At 53.8% G+C, this 17,321-nt stretch overlaps 1 long non-coding RNA gene across 1 annotated transcript in view; it reads left to right on the forward strand.

Moving 5' to 3' along the window:
- Positions 1-1,506: 1,506 nt before the first annotated feature.
- LOC144602785 (uncharacterized) overlaps positions 1,507-17,321 on the forward strand; it is a 28,945-nt gene continuing 13,130 nt past the window's right edge. Inside the window, exon 1 of the long non-coding RNA XR_013548505.1 lies at positions 1,507-1,617. This is a non-coding gene — a long non-coding RNA (uncharacterized LOC144602785). The remainder of the gene's footprint in view (positions 1,618-17,321) is intronic.

Below are 17,321 nucleotides of genomic sequence, written 5' to 3' on the forward strand. Positions count from 1 at the left end.
AAGTGAATAACCTCACATTTATCTACATTAAACTACATCTGCCATGTATCCGCCCACTCACACAACCTGTCCAAGTCACCCTGCAGCCTTATTGCATCTTCCTCACAATTCACACTACCCCCAAGCTTAGTATCATCTGCAAATTTGCTAATGGTACTTTTAATCCCTTCGTCTAAGGTCATTAATGTATATCGTCCCAGCACCGAACCTTGCGGTACCCCACTGGTCACTGCCTGCCATTCCGAAAGGGGACCCATTTATCCCCACTCTTTGCTTTCTGTCTGTCAACCCAATTTTCTATCCATGTCAGTACCCTACCCCCAATACCATGTGCCCTAATTAAGAAACAGTCAGGACAGGTACATGGACAGGACAGGTGTTCAGGGACATGGACCAAGCGCAGGCAAGTGGGGCTAGTCTAGCTGGGACATTGCTGGCCGAAGGGCGAGTTGGGGCCGAAGGGCCTGTTTCCACACTGTATCACTCTCTGACGGTGGCTGAATATTAGGGCTGCGCGCGGCCTTTGGGCGGCGGGTGATTCAGAGACAGAAACACAACCTGTGCAGCCTCGCTCTACCCAGCAACTGGTGACTCACAGCCGCGCTCTGCTCCCATTGGCCCGCGCCACGGCTGGCAGCCAGCCGCGCCCCGCTGCAACTTGGAAATCCCCAGACAGCGGGGGGGGGGGGGGGGGGGGGAGAGAGGTGGGGAGGGGAGAGGGGGAGGAGAGAGGGGGAGGGGAGGGGGAAGAGGGGGAGAGGGTGAGGGGAGGGGGAGAGGCAGAGAGGGGGAGGGGGAGAGTGGAGAGGGGGAGGGGAGAGGGGGAGAGGGGAGGGGGAGGAGGAGGGGCGAGGGAGAGGGGGAGGGGAGAGAAGAGGGGGAGAGGGGAAGGGAGAGGAGGGGAGTGGGGGGAGAGTGGGGGAGGAGGGGAGTGGGAGGGAGAGGGGGCAGGGGAGCGGGGAGGGGAGAGGGGGAGGGTAGTGGAGAGAGGGGGAGGGGAGAGGATGAGGGGGGAGAGGAGGGGAGCGTGGCAAATGATTTCCGTTCAATTCATTTTGAATGACAATACAGGTAATTCAGAGGGGGAGGGGAAGGAAAGGGGGCTAGGGGTAGGGGAGGGGTAGGGGGAGAGGGGGAAGGGAGAGGGGGGGGGAGAGGGAGAGGGAGAGGTGGAGGGGAGGGGGAGGGGAGTGGGGAGGGGAGAGGGAGGGGAGAAGTGGAGGGAGAGGGGAGAGGGAGAGGGGGGTGGGGAGAGGGTGGGAGGGGGGAGAGCGGAGGGGAGAGGGGGAGGGGAGAGGGGATGGGGAAAGGGGGAGGGAAGAGGGGAGGGGAGAGGGGGAAGGAAGAGGAGGGCGAGGGGGAGAGGGACAGGGGGAGAGGGGGAGGGATAGGGGGAGGGGATAGGGCAGGTGAGGGGGAGGGGAGAGAGTTGGGGAGGGGAAAGAGGGAGGATTTTAAACTAATGTGGCAGGGGGATGGGAGCAGGAGCGGAGAGACAGAGGGGTGTAAAATGAGGGTAGAAGCAACAGGTAGCAAGGTGAAAAGTAAAAAGTGGCAGGCGGACAAATCCAGGGCAAAAATCAACAAGGGCCACTTTTCAACATAATTGTATAAGGGGTAAGAGAGTTGTAAAAAACAAGCCTGAAGGCTTTGTGTCTCAATGCAAGGAGTATACGTAACAAGGTGGATGAATTAAATGTGGAGATAGTTATTAATGATTATGATATAGTTGGGATTACGGAGACATGGCTCCAGGGTGACCAAGGCTGGGAGCTCAACATCCAGGGATATTCTATATTCAGGCGGGATAGACAGAAAGGAAAAGGAGGTGGGGTAGCGTTGCTGGTTAGAGAGGAGATTAACGCAGTGGAAAGGAAGGACATTAGCTTGGAGGAAGTGGAATCGATATGGGTAGAGGTACGAAACACTAAGGGGCAGAAAACGCTAGTGGGAGTTGTGTACAGGCCACCTAACAGCAGTAGGGAGGTTGGGGATGGCATCAAGCAGGAAATTAGAAATGCATGCATTAAAGGTGCAGCAGTTTATAATGGGTGACTTCAACCTACATATAGATTGGGTGAACCAAACTGGCAGGGGTGCTGAGGAAGAGGATTTCTTGTAATGTTTGAGAGATGGTTTTCTAAACCAACATGTCGAGGAACCAACGAGAGAACAGGCCATTCTAGACTGGGTATTGGAGTAATGAGGAAGGGTTAGTTAGCCAGTCTTGTTGTGCGAGGGCCCCTTGGGCAAGAGTGATCATAATATGGTAGAGTTCTTCATTAGGATGGAGAGTGACAAAGTCGATACAGAAACAAGTGTTTCTGAACTTAAAGAAAGGTAACTTTGAGGGTATGAGGCGTGAATTGTCCAAGATAGACTGGCGATTGATGCTGAAAGGGTTGACGGTGGACATGCAATGGAAGGCATTTAAAGGTCGCATGGATGAACTACAACAAATGTTTCATCCCAGTTTGGCAAAAGAACAAACCAGGAAAGGTAGTGCATCCATGGCTAACAAGGGAAACCAAGGATAGTATTAAAACAAAAGATGAAGCATACAGATTAGCCAGAAAAAGTAGCATACCAGAGGACTGGGAGAAATTCAGAGTCCAGCAGAGGAGGAGGACAAAGGGCTTAATTAGGAAAGGGAAAATAGATTATGAGGGAAAACTGGCAACAAACGTAAAAACAGACTGCAAAAGCTTTTATAGATGTGTCAAGAGAAAAAGATTAGTTAAGACAAATGTAGTCGGAAACAGGTGAATTGATCATAGGGAATAAGGAGATGGCAGACCAATTGAACAAATACTTTGGTTCTGTCTTCACTAAGGAAGACATAAACCGTCTGCCGGTAATAGCGGGGAACCGGTGGTCTAATGAGATGGAGGAACTGAGGGAAATCCAGGTTAGTCGGGAACTGGTGTTAGGTAAATTAAATGGATTAAAGGCCGATAAATCCCCAGGGCCAGATAGGCTGCATCCCAGAGTGCTTAAGGAAGTAGCCTCAGAAATAGTGGATGCATTAGTGATAATTTTTCAAAACTCTTTAGATTCTGGAGTAGTTCCTGAGGACTGGAGGGTAGCTAATGTAACCCCACTTTTTAAAAAGGGAGGGAGAGAGAAAACGGGGAATTATAGACCAGTTAGCCTAACATCGGTAGTGGGGAAAATGCTAGAGTCAGTTATTAAAGATGTGATAGCATCACATTTGGAAAGTGGTGAAATCATCGGACAAAGTCAGCATGGATTTACCAAAGCCAAATCATGTCTGACGAATCTTATAGAATTTTTCGAGGATGTAACTCGTAGAGTGGATAAGGGAGAACCAGTCGATGTGTTATATCTGGACTTTCAGAAGGCCTTCGACAAGGTCCCACATAGGAGATTGGTGTACAAACTTAAAGCACACGGTATTGAGGGTTCAGTTTTGAGGTGGATAGAAAATTGGTTGGCGGACAGGAAGCAAAGAGTAGGAATAAACGGGTCCTTTTCGGAATGGCAGGCAGTGACTAGTGGGGTACCGCAAGGCTCAATGCTGGGACCCCAGTTATTTACAGTGTATATTAATGATTTGGACGAGGGAATTGAATGCAACATCTCTAAGTTTGCGGACGACACGAAGCTGGGTGGCAGTGTTAGCTGTGAGGAGGATGCTAGGAGGCTGCAGAGTGACTTGGATAGATTAGGCGAGTGGGCAAATGCATGGCAGATGCAATATAATGTGGATAAATGTGAGGTTATCCACTTTGGCGGCAAGAACAGGAAAGCAGAGTATTACCTGAATGGTGACCAATTGGGAGAAGGGGAGATGCAACGTGACCTGGGTGTCATGGTGCACCAGTCATTGAAAGCAAGCATGCAGGTGCAGCAGGCAGTGAAGAAAGCGAATGGTATGTTGGCATTCATAGCAAGAGGATTTGAGTTTAGGAGCAGGGAGGTTCTGCTGCAGTTGTACAGGGCCTTGGTGAGACCGCACCTGGAGTATTGTGTGCAGTTTTGGTCTCCTAACCTGAGGAAAGATGTTCTTGCCTTAGAGGGAGTACAGAGAAGGTTCACCAGATTAATCCCTGGGATGGCGGGACTTACATATGAGGAAAGACTGGATAGACTGGGCTTGTACTCGCTGGAATTTAGAAGACTGAGGGGGGATCTTATAGAAACATATAAAATTCTTAAGGGGTTGGAGAGGCTAGATGTGGGAAGATTGTTCCCGATGTTGGGGGAGTCCAGAACCAGGGGTCACAGCTTAAGGATAAGGGGGAAGTCCTTTAGGACCGAGATGAGAAAACATTTCTTCACACAGAGAGTGGTGAGTCTGTGGAATTCTCTGCCACAGAAGGTAGTAGAGGCCAGTTCATTGGCTATATTTAAGAGGGAGTTAGATGTGGCCCTTTTTGCTAAAGGGATCAGGGGGTATTCTAGAGAAGGCAGGTACAGGCTACTGAGGTGGATGATCAGCCATGATCATATTGAATGGCGGTGCAGGCTCGAAGGGCTGAATGGCCTACTGCTGCACCTATTTTCTACGTTTCTATGGGAGGGGGGAGCGGAGTGAATGGGAGATGAGGGGAGGGGGAGAGGGGGAGGGAGAGGGTATGGGAGAAGGGGAGGGGGAAGGGAGAGGAGAGGGGGAGGTGGAGAGGGAGAGCGAGAGGAGAGGGCAGGGCAAAGGGGGGGGAGAGGAAATATGTACCAGCTGTAACCTTTAATCTGTATCTGTGCACCGATTGATTATATTCATGTACAGTGTTGTATTGTCGTTGACTGGATAGCGGACAAACAAAAGCTATTCACTGTAGCTCAGTACCCATTGACGAAAATAATCCAAACTAAAGTGGCCAAGGGGGTAGTGGGATCGCAGGGAGTGGAGGGGGGGGGGGGGATACAGGGAGAAAGTTAGGGGACAGTGATAGGTGTGGGGGGGGGGGGGGGGAGTAGAATGAGAGGCGGTGGTGGTGGGAAAGGGGAGGGGCGTGGACAGGCTGGGACAGGTATGGTGGTGCGAGAAAGGAGGGATGATGACGGGCGGAGAGGGGGAGGGGGAGGGAAGAGGGGGAGAGGGGGAGGGGGAGGGGAGAGAGGGACGTCATGGCGCCATTTTAGTTGGCAGAAACATTTAAAAAGAAAAGGAACAAAAATCTGTGAATTGAGAGATGTGATATATTCCGCATTTTAATGGTATCATCACACATATTGTTCCCCCAAAACACTGATTACACCGCGAGAGGCGGAACGAACAACGGCGTGTGTTGCCAACTAAAATGTCTCCTTTGCGGACCACACTTCAGCATTGGCGATTTTAACGCGGTGGTCCATCCGGCTCCTCTAGTATCTTTGATCCAGAGACAGAAACGCAACCTGTGTAGCCTCGCTCTACCCAGCAACTGATGACTCACAGACGCGCTCTGCTCCCATTGGCCGCTCCACGGCTGCCAGCCGCGCCCTGCTGCAGCTTGGAAATCCCCAGACATCGTGGGGGAGGGGAGAGGGGAGGGGGAGGGGAGAGGGAGAGGGGGAGGGAGAAGGGGAGGGGAGAGGGAGAGGGGGGAGCGGAGTGGGAGAGGGGAGGGGGAGGGGAGAGAGGGAGGGGAGAGGGGGAGGGGAGAGATGGGGAGGGGAGAGGGGGAGGGGAGAGAGGGGGAGGGGAGAGGGGGAGGGGAGAGAGGGGGAGGCGAGAGAGGGGGAGGGGAGAGGGGAGAGAGGGAGGGGGAGAGTGGGAGGGGAGAGGGCGAGGGGAGAGCGGGAGGGGAGGGGACAAGGGAGAGGGGAGGGGAGCGAGGAAGGGGAGGGGAAGGGGACGGGGAGGGGGAGGGGAGGGGAGGGGAGAGGAGGTGGGAGAGGAGAGTGGGAGAGGGGGATAGGGGAGGGGATGGGAGAGGAGGGTGTGAGAGGAGGGGGAGAGGGGGAGGGGAGAATGGGGAGGGAGAGGGGAGAATGGGGAGGGAGATGGGGAGGGGAGAGGGAGAGGGGAGAGCATAGGGGAGAGGGAGGGGAGAGTGTAGGGGGAGTGGGGGAGGGGTTGGGGAGAGGGAGGGGAGAGGGGGAGGGGAGAGGGAGGGGAGAGGGGATGGGAGAGGAGAGTGGGAGAGGGGGAAGGGGATAGGGGGAGGGGATGGGAGAGGAGGGTGTGAGAGGAGAGGGGGAGGGGGAGAAGGGGAGGGGAGATGGGGAGAGTAGGTGGGAGAGGAGAGTGGGAGAGGGGGAAGGGGATAGGGGGAGGGGATGGGAGAGGAGGGTGTGAGAGGAGAGGGGGAGGGGAGCTTGGAAATCCCCAGACAGCGTGGGGGGGGGGGAGAGGGGGAGGGGAGAGGGGGAGGGGAGAGGGAGAGGGGAGGGGAGAGCGGGAGGGGAGGGTGGAGGGGAGAGCATAGGGGAGAGGGAGGGGAGAGGGTAGGGGGGTGGGGGAGGGGATAGGGGAGAGGGAGGGGAGAGGGAGAGGGGGAGGGGAGAGGGGGGTGGGAGAGGTGGAAGGGAGAAGGGGAGAGGGAGATGGGGAGGGGAGATGGGGAGGGGAGCGGGATGGGAAGGGGGAGAGGTGGAGGGGGAGAGGGAGGGGGGGAGGGGAGTGGGGGAGAGGAGCGGGGAGGGGGGGATAGGGGAGAGGAGAGGGGGAGGTAGAGGGGAGAGTGGGGGGAGAGGGAGGGGAGAAGGAGAGGGGGAGGGGAGAGTGGAAGGGGAGAAGAGGTGAGGGGGATGGGGAGGGGAGAGAGGGAGAGGAGCGGAAAATGGGAGAGCGTGGTGGAGAGGGAGATGGGGAGGGTGAGGGGTGATGGGGAGGGGAGGGGAGGGGAAGGTAGAGGGGGAGGGGGGATGCAGATGGGGAGTGGAGAGGAGAGAGGGGGATGGTAGATGGGAGAGGCGGTGGGAGAGGAGAGTGGGAGAAGGGGAAGAGGAGGGGAGAGAGGGAGGGGAGAATGGGGGGGAGAGGGGGAGGGAGATGGGGAGGGGAGAGGGGAGGGAGAGGGGGAGGGGAGAATGGGGGGGAGAGGGGGAGGGAGATGGGGAGGGGAGAGGGGGAGGGAGAGGGGGAGGGGGAGGGGAGTGTATAGGGGAGAGGGAGGGGAGGGGGAGAGGGAGAGGGGATGGGGAGCGGGAGGGGAGAGGGGAGAGTGGGAGGAGAGAGGGGGAGAGGAGAGATGGAGGGGAGAGGAGGAGGGTACATTATTTGTCACCTGTACCGAGGTACAGGGACATTCATTATTGGATACAGTTGTGAACAAGTATCACTGTACATGAGCACTGAGATACATATTAGATGAGCATTGCAGATACAGTGGTGTTGGACAGCAGCAGCACAGTGAGACAGAATACAACGTTGCCAGTGTGGCGCCATGTTGAAGTGCCAGTTGTTGTGAGTGCTGGGATGTTGATCTGACCGTGAGGGCCCGTTGTCCTGGCGACCTTGCAGGGTCGGCCTGGCCAAGCGTGGCCGTGATGTCCTCCACCGCTGCCCAACCGCGTCTGGTCCACGTGCTCGGCCTCTTCCCCCGGTGCAGCCGAGCCCCAGGCAGCTGCAGGGCCTCCAGCGGCCCACTCCCCCGTCGAGGCCGTGCACTCCCTCTGCCCACCGGCCCTCCAGCTGGGTTCCCGTGGGTCCTCGATACGTGGCGGGCGAGCCGGGTCTTCCGGTCTGGCGGCCCTTTTGTGTCCATCTCCTGCATTCAGTCCAAGTGCGAGGCGGTGCATTTTGTGACGTGGAACGAGGGCAGGACATACTCAGTGAATGGTGGGTGTCTGGGTAGTGTTGTAGAGCAGAGGGATCTGGGACTGCAGGTGCATGGTTCCTTAAAGGTGGAGTCGCAGGTGGATTAGGTGGTCAAAAAGGCTTTTGGCCTTCATCAGTTGGAGTATTGAGTAGAAACTTTGAGAGGTCGTGTTGCAGTTGAATAAGACGTTGGTGAGACCGCATTCAGAATATTGTGTTCAGTTTAGTTTAGAGATAATTTAGAGTCCTGGGCACCATGTTATAGGAAAGATATTGTCAAGCTTGCAAGGGTTCAGAAAAGATTTACGAGGATATTGCCGGGACTAGAGGGTGTGAGTTACAGGGAGAGGTTGAGTAGGATGGGTCTGTATTCCTTGGAGCGAAGGAGGATGAGAGGAGATGTTATAGAGGTAAACAAAATGATGAGAGGAATAGATCGGGTAGATGCACAGAGTCTCTTGCCCAGAGTTGGGGAATCGAGGACCAGAGGACATAGTTTCAAGGTGAAGGGGCAACGATTTATTAGGAATCCGAGGGGTAACTTTTTCACCCAAAAGGGGTTGGGTGAATGGAACAAGCTGCCAGAGGAGGTAGTTGAGGCAGCGACTATCCCATCGTTTAAGAAACAGTCAGACAGGTTCATGGACAGGACAGGTGTTCAGGGACATGGACCAAGCGCAGGCAAGTGGGGCTAGTCTAGCTGGGACATTGCTGGCCGAAGGGCGAGTTGGGCCGAAGGGCCTGTTTCCACACTGTATCACTCTCTGTCGGTGGCTGAATATTAGGGCTGCGCGCGGCCTTTGGGCGGCGGGTGATTCAGAGACAGAAACACAACCTGTGCAGCCTCGCTCTACCCAGCAACTGGTGACTCACAGCCGCGCTCTGCTCCCATTGGCCGCGCCACGGCTGGCAGCCGCGCCCCGCTGCACCTTGGAAATCAACAGACAGCGGGGGGGAGGGGGAGGGGAGGGGAGAGGGGGAGGGGGAGGGGGAGGGGAGAGGGGGAGGGGGAGGGGGAGGGGGAGGGGAGAGGGGGAGCGGGGGAGGGGGAGGGGAGAGGGGGAGGGGGAGGGGAGGGGAGAGGGGGAGCGGGGGAGGGGGAGGGGAGAGGGGGAGAGGGAGGGGGAGCGGTGGGGAAGGGGAGAGGGGGAGATGGGGAGGGAGGGAGATGGGGAGGGAGAGGGGAGATGGGAGGGGATTGGGGAGAGGGTGGGAAGGGGAGGGAGAGAGGGGGGTGAGGGGGAGGGGGGTGAGGGGGAGGGGGGTGAGGGGGAGGGGGAGAGGGGGGTGAGGGGGAGGGGGAGAGGGGGGTGAGGGGGAGGGGGAGAGGGGGGGTGAGGGGGAGGGGGAGAGGGGGGTGAGGGGGAGGGGAGATGTTGAGACGAGAGGGGGAGGGGACAGGGGGGAGATGGAGAGGCGGAGGGGGGGAGGGGAGAGGTGTTGGAGAGAGGGGGAGAGGGAGAGGCGGTAGGGAGAGGGGGAGGGGGGAGAGGGTGAGGGGGAGGGGAGAGAGGGACGTGGGAGGGGGAGGGGAGAGCTGAGGTGAGGTGAGGGGAGAGGAAAGGGGTGGGGGAGGGGGGTGGGAAGAGGGAGAGAGGTGAGAGGGAGGGGGAAGGGAGAGGAGATGGAGGGGTAGACTGGGTGGGGACAGTGGAGAGAGGAGACGAGGAGGTGATAGGGGAGGGGATGGGAGCGGAGAGGGGTAGAGGGGATGGGAAGGAGAGGAGGGGGAGAGGGAGTGGGGAAAGAGGGGGAGGGGGAGTGAGGGTCGGGGTGAAGGAGACGAGGAGAGGAGGGAGGGGAGAGGAGGAAGGAGAGAGGGGAAGGGAAGGAGTGAGGGGAAGGGGAGGGGAGGGGGAAGGGGAGATGGAGGGGCGAGGGGGGAGGGTGGAGGAAGGCAGTGGGGAGAGGGAGTGGAGAGGGGGAGGGAGAGTGGGACAAGGGAGAGGTGCAAGGAGGAGAGGGGAGGGAGGGGGCAAGGGATAGAGGATGAGGGGAAAGGGAGAGAAAAGTCAAGGGGCAGGGATGATGATAAATGGGGTAGCGGAGCCTAGCGTAGAGGGAAGGGGACAACGGTGAGGGAGGAGACAAGGGGAGGGGAGAGAGGAGACAAGTGGTTTGGGGGAGCGGAGGGTGCAAATGGGGAGGGAAATAGGTGACGGGGGCAGGGCAGTGTGTAATGGGGGGGGGGATTCTGTACCAGCTGTAACCTTTATCCTGTATCTGTGCACCCATTGATTATATTCATGTAGTGTTATCTTTTCATTGACTGGATAGCGGACAAACAAAAGCCATTCACTGTAGCTCAGTACACGTGACAATAATAATCCAAACTAAAGTGGCCAAGGGGGGAGTGGGATGGCAAGGAGTGGAGGAAGGGGATATAGGGAGAAAGTTAGGGGACAGTGATGGGGGGGGAGTAGAATGAGAGGCAGATGTGGGGTGGTGGGGAAGGGGTTGTTGTCGTGGACAGGTTGGGACAGGTATGGTGGTGCGAGAAGGGAGGGACGATGAAGGGGAGGGAAGGGGAGAGGGGGAGGGAAGAGGGGAGGGGAGAGGGGGAGGGGAGAGGGGGAGGGAAGAGGGGGAGGGGAGAGGGACGTCATGGCGCCATTTTAGTTGGCAGAAACATTTAAAAAGAAAAATAACAAAAATCTGTGAATTGAGAGATGTCAAGTCAATTATATTTGTATAGCACATTTAAAAACAACCCACGTTGACCAAAGTGCTGTACATCTGATTAGGTTCCAATGGGGGAAAAAATGAAACATACAGTAGCACGCAAACAGTTCACAGCGCCTCCTCAATGAGCCTCAAACGCTAGGGAGTAGAAATAGGTTTTGAGCCTGGACTTAAAGGAGTCGATGGAGGGGGCAGTTCTGATGGGGAGAGGGATGCTGTTCCACAGTCTAGGAGCTGCAACCGCAAAAGCGCGGTCACCCCTGAGCTTAAGCTTAGACCGCGGGATAGTGAGTAGCCCCAAGTCGGCCGACCTGAGGGACCTGGAGTTAGAGAGGTGGGTTAGAAGATTTTTGATCTAGGGGGGGGAGTGTCCATTTAGGGCTTTATACGTGAATAGGAGGAGCTTGAAGTTGATTCTGTACCGTACAGGGAGCCAGTGGAGAGAGGCCAGAATCGGCGTGATGTGGTCCCTTTTACGGGTACCCGTCAGGAGTCTCGCAGCGGCGTTTTGGAACAGTTGCAGGCGGGACAGGGAAGATTGGCTGATCCCAGTGTATAGGGAGTTGCAGTAGTCTAGGCGGGAGGAAATGAAAGCGTGAATGATTTTTTCTGTGTCGTCGAATTGGAGGAAAGGTTTGATTTTAGCTATGGTTCGAAGTTGGAAGAAGCTGGCTTTTACCGCAGCGTTGACTTGCTTATCAAATTTTAATGCAGAGTCAAATATCATGCCGAGGTTTTTGACATGCGGTTTGACTAGGCAGGATAGACTTCCAAAACTGCCTGTTATCGATTTGATGGAGTCGGGGGGGCCGAATAGGATGACGTCAGACTTGCTCTCATTTAATTGGAGGAAGTTCTGTGCCATCCAACATTTTATGTCCTCAAGGCAGTGTAAGAGGCTGTTTAAATTTGACTGGTTGTTGGGTTTCAGGGGGAGGTAAAGCTGAGTGTCATCGGCATAGCAGTGGAAAGAAATGCCGTGCCTTTGAATGATTTGGCCAAGGGGGAGCATGTATAGAGAGAAGAGAATGGGGCCTAGGATGGAGCCTTGTGGAACTCCGCAGGAGAGGCTTGCTGGAGCAGAGGAATAACTGCCTATGTTGATGGCGAAACTCCTATCTTTGAGGTACGAAGCGAACCAGCTCAGGGCAGTGCAGTGCAGAGATGTGATATATTCCGCATTTTAATGGTATCATCACACATATTGTTCCCCCAAAACACTGATTACACCGCAAGAGGCGGAACAACGGCGTGTTTTGCCAACTCAAATGGCTCCTTTGCGGACCACACTTCACCATTGGCGACTTTAACGCGGTGGTCCATCTCGCTCCTCTAGTATCAGAAGCGGTTGGAGGCGGTTGGAGCAGCGTCCGGGCGGTAGGTTTAAAAACCCAGCGTGGGGCTTTGTTCACCCAGAGGCCCAGGAGCGGTTGGAGGCGGTTGGAGCGTTGGTGTAAAAACGTTCCTTCACACTTTAAAATTAGTGTTCTGGAGGAAGCCGCTGATTGGTGGAAGCGGACTAGAGGAAGCAGCTGATTGGGCGTAACCCCGGGGTTGTAATTCTGCTTTTTGTTCGTACTTTTAGTTCAGGGTTCAGTGAGTTCAGGGTTCAGTGAGTTCAGGGTTCAGGAAGTTAAGGCTTCAGTGAGTTAAGGGTTCAGTGCTTTTTAGTAAAGGTGCAGTTTAAAGGATTAAGAGGGATTTGATTTAATTTGGGGGTAAGACATGTCAGGTGAGATCGGCCCCATGGATTGCTCATCCTGCAACATGTGGGAGATCAGGGATATTGTCGGTGTCCCTGATGACTACATGTGTAGGAAGTGTGTCCAGCTGCAGCTCCTGGCAAACCGCATTGAACGGTTGGAGCTGCGGTTGGACTCATTCTGGAGCATCCATGATGCTGAGAAGGTCGTGGATAGCACGTACAGTGAGTTGGCCACACCACAGGTAAAAGATAAGCAGACAGAAAGTAAACGGGTGGCCACTAGCCAGCGTAGCAGTGGGCAGGTAGTGGAGGAGTCCCCTGCGGTCATCTCCCTCCTAAACAGATATGTCATTTTGGACACTGTTGGGGGAGATGGCTCATCAGGGGAAGGCAGCAGCAGCCAAGTTCATGGCACCGTGGGTGGCTCTGCGGCAAAAGAGGGGAGGAAAAAGAGTGGAAGGGCTATAGTGATAGGGGATTCAATTGTAAGGGGAATAGACAGGCGTTTCTGCGGTCGCAAACGAGACTCCAGGATGGTATGTTGCCTCCCTGGTGCAAGGGTCAGGGATATCTCTGAGCGGCTGCAGGACATTCTGAAGGGGGAGGGTGAGCAGCCAGTTGTCGTGGTGCACGTTGGCACCAACGATTTAGGTAAAAAACGGGATGAGGTCCTACAAGGTGAATTTAGAGAGCTAGGAGATAAACTAAAAAGTAGGATCTCAAAGGTAATAATCTCTGGATTACTACCTGTGCCACGTGCTAGTCAGAGTAGGAATAGGAGGATATTTCATATGAATACGTGGCTTGAAAAATGGTGCAAGGGGGAGGGATTCAAATTTTTAGGACATTGGAACCAGTTCTGGGAGAGGTGGGACCAGTACAAACAGGACGGTCTGCACCTGAGCTGCAATGGAACCAATGTCCTAGGGGGAGTGTTTGCTAGTGCTGTCGGGGAGGATTTAAACTAATGTGGCAGGGGGATGGGAGCTGGAGCAGAGAGACAGAGGGATGTAAAATGAGGGTAGAAGCAACAGGTAGCAAGGTGAAAAGTAAAAGTGGCAGGCAGACAAATCCAGGGCAAAAATCGAAAAGGGCCACTTTTCAACATAATCGTACAAGGGGTAAGAGAGTTGTAAAAACAAGCCTGAAGGCTTTGTGTCTCAATGCAAGGAGTATACGTAATAAGGTGGATGAATTAAATGTGGAGATAGTTATTAATGATTATGATATAGTTGGGATTACGGAGACATGGCTCCAGGGTGACCAAAGCTGGGAGCTCAACATCCAGGGATATTCTATATTCAGGCGGGATAGACAGAAAGGAAAAGGAGGTGGGGTAGCGTTACTGGTTAGAGAGGAGATTAAAGCAGTGGAAAGGAAGGACATTAGCTTGGAGGAAGTGGAATCGATATGGGTAGAGCTACGAAACACTAAGGGGCAGAAAACGCTAGTGGGAGTTGTGTACAGGCCACCTAACAGCAGTAGGGAGGTTGGGGATGGCATCAAGCAGGAAATTAGAAATGCATGCATTAAAGGTGCAGCAGTTATAATGGGTGACTTCAACCTACATATAGATTGGGTGAACCAAACTGGCAGGGGTGCTGAGGAAGAGGATTTCTTGTAATGTTTGAGAGATGGTTTTCTAAACCAACATGTCGAGGAACCAACGAGAGAACAGGCCATTCTAGACTGGGTATTGAGTAATGAGGAAGGGTTAGTTAGCAGTCTTGTTGTGCGAGGCCCCTTGGGCAAGAGTGATCATAATATGGTAGAGTTCTTCATTAGGATGGAGAGTGACAATGTCGATACAGAAACAAGTGTTCTGAACTTAAAGAAAGGTAACTTTGAGGTTATGAGGCGTGAATTGTCCAAGATAGACTGGCGATTGATGCTGAAAGGGTTGACGGTGGACATGCAATGGAAGGCATTTAAAGGTCGCATGGATGAACTACAACAAATGTTCATCCCAGTTTGGCAAAAGAACAAACCAGGAAAGGTAGTGCATCCATGGCTAACAAGGGAAACCAAGGATAGTATTAAAACAAAAGATGAAGCATACAGATTAGCCAGAAAAAGTAGCATACCAGAGGACTGGGAGAAATTCAGAGTCCAGCAGAGGAGGACAAAGGGCTTAATTAGGAAAGGGAAAATAGATTATGAGGGAAAACTGGCAACGAACGTAAAAACAGACTGCAAAAGCTTTTATAGATGTGTCAAGAGAAAAAGATTAGTTAATGCAAATGTAGTCGGAAACAGGTGAATTGATCATAGGGAATAAGGAGATGGCAGACCAATTGAACAAATACTTTGGTTCTGTCTTCACCAAGGAAGACATAAACCGTCTGCCGGAAATAGCGGGGGACCGGTGGTCTAATGAGATGGAGGAACTGAGGGAAATCCAGGTTAGTCGGGAACTGGTGTTAGGTAAATTAAATGGATTAAAGGCCGATAAATCCCCAGGGCCAGATAGGCTGCATCCCAGAGTGCTTAAGGAAGTAGCCTCAGAAATAGTGGATGCATTAGTGATAATTTTTCAAAACTCTTTAGATTCTGGAGTAGTTCCTGAGGACTGGAGGGTAGCTAATGTAACCCCACTTTTTAAAAAGGGAGGGAGAGAGAAAACGGGGAATTATAGACCAGTTTGCCTAACATCGGTAGTGGGGAAAATGCTAGAGTCAGTTATTAAAGATGTGATAGCATCACATTTGGAAAGTGGTGAAATCATCGGACAAAGTCAGCATGGATTTACCAAAGCCAAATCATGTCTGACGAATCTTATAGAATTTTTCGAGGATGTAACTCGTAGAGTGGATAAGGGAGAACCAGTCGATGTGTTATATCTGGACTTTCAGAAGGCCTTCGACAAGGTCCCACATAGGAGATTGGTGTACAAACTTAAAGCACACGGTATTGAGGGTTCAGTTTTGAGGTGGATAGAAAATTGGTTGGCGGACAGGAAGCAAAGAGTAGGAATAAACGGGTCCTTTTCGGAATGGCAGGCAGTGACTAGTGGGGTACCGCAAGGCTCAATGCTGGGACCCCAGTTATTTACAGTGGATATTAATGATTTGGGCGAGGGAATTGAATGCAACATCTCTAAGTTTGCGGACGACACGAAGCTGGGTGGCAGTGTTAGCTGCGAGGAGGATGCTAGGAGGCTGCAGAGTGACTTGGATAGATTAGGCGAGTGGGCAAATGCATGGCAGATGCAATATAATGTGGATAAATGTGAGGTTATCCACTTTGGCGGCAAGAACAGGAAAGCAGAGTATTACCTGAATGGTGACCGATTGGGAGAAGGGGAGATGCAACGTGACCTGGGTGTCATGGTGCACCAGTCATTGAAAGCAAGCATGCAGGTGCAGCAGGCAGTGAAGAAAGCGAATGGTATGTTGGCATTCATAGCAAGAGGATTTGAGTTTAGGAGCAGGGAGGTTCTGCTGCAGTTGTACAGGGCCTTGGTGAGACCGCACCTGGAGTATTGTGTGCAGTTTTGGTCTCCTAACCTGAGGAAAGATGTTCTTGCCTTAGAGGGAGTACAGAGAAGGTTCACCAGATTAATCCCTGGGATGGCGGGACTTACATATGAGGAAAGACTGGATAGACTGGGCTTGTACTCGCTGGAATTTAGAAGACTGAGGGGGGATCTTATAGAAACATATAAAATTCTTAAGGGGTTGGAGAGGCTAGATGTGGGAAGATTGTTCCCGATGTTGGGGGAGTCCAGAACCAGGGGTCACAGCTTAAGGATAAGGGGGAAGTCTTTTAGGACCGAGATGAGAAAACATTTCTTCAAACAGAGAGTGGTGAGTCTGTGGAATTCTCTGCCACAGAAGGTAGTTGAGGCCAGTTCATTGGCTATATTTAAGAGGGAGTTAGATGTGGCCCTTTTTGCTAAAGGGATCAGGGGGTATGGAGAGAAGGCAGGTACAGGCTACTGAGCTGGATGATCAGCCATGATCATATTGAATGGCAGTGCAGGCTCGAAGGGCCGAATGGCCTACTCCTGCACCTATTTTCTATGTTTCTATGAGAGGGGGGAGCGGAGTGAATGGGAGGTGAGGGGAGGGGGAGAGGGGGAGGGAGAGGGTATGGGAGAAGGGGAGGGGTGGGGAGAGAGGGGAGGGGGAAGGGAGGGGAGAGGGGGAGGTGGAGAGGGAGAGCGAGAGAGGAGAGGGCAGGGCAAAGGGGGGGGGGAGGAATTCTGTACCAGCTGTAACCTTTAATCTGTATCTGTGCACCAATTGATTATATTCATGTACAGTGTTGTATTATCGTTGACTGGATAGCGGACAAACAAAAGCTATTCACTGTAGCTCAGTACCCATTGACGAAAATAATCCAAACTAAAGTGGCCAAGGGGGGAGTGGGATGGCCGGGAGTGGAGGGGAGGGGGATACACGGAGAAAGTTAGGGGACAGTGATAGGTGTGTGGGGGAGGGGGAGTAGAATGAGAGGCGGTGGTGGTGGGAAAGGGGAGGGGCGTGGACAGGCTGGGACAGGTATGGTGGTGCGAGAAGGGAGGGACGATGAAGGGGGGGAGGGGGAGGGGGAGGGGGGGAGGGGGGAGGGAAGAGGGGGAGGGGAGGGAGGGACGTCATGGCGCCATTTTAGTTGGCAGAAACATTTTTAAAGAAAAATAACAAACATCTGTGAATTGCGAGATGAGATATATTCTGCATTTTAATGGTTTCATCACACATATTGTTCCCCCAAAACACTGATTACACCGCGAGAGGCGGAACAACGGCGTGTGTTGCCGACTAGAATGTCTCCTTTGCGGACCACACTTCAGCATTGGCGATTTTAACACTGTGGTCCATCCGGCTCCTCTAGTATCTTTGATCCAGAGACAGAAACGCAACCTGTGCAGCCTCGCTCTACCCAGCAACTGATGACTCACAGACGCGCTCTGCTCCCATTGGCCGCGCCACGGCTGGCAGCCGCGCCCCGCTGCAGCTTGGAAATCCACAGACAGCGTGGGGGGGGGGGGGGGGAGGGGGAGGGGAGAGGGGGAGGGGAGGGGGGGAGGGGGAAGTGATAGGGAAAGGGGGAGGGTGTAGGGGGATGTGAGAGGGGGAGGGGGGAGTGGAGAGGGGGAGGGAGAGAGGGGAGGGGGAGAGGGGAGGGGAGGGGAGAGGAGAGAGAGGTGGAGGGGGAGGGGAGAGGGGGATGGGGAGGGGAGTGGGTGAGGGGATAGAGCGGGAGGGGAGGGGTGAGTGGAGA

The sequence above is a fragment of the Rhinoraja longicauda genome, chromosome 19 (assembly GCF_053455715.1).
Source record: "Rhinoraja longicauda isolate Sanriku21f chromosome 19, sRhiLon1.1, whole genome shotgun sequence".
Lineage (NCBI taxonomy): Eukaryota > Metazoa > Chordata > Chondrichthyes > Rajiformes > Arhynchobatidae > Rhinoraja > Rhinoraja longicauda.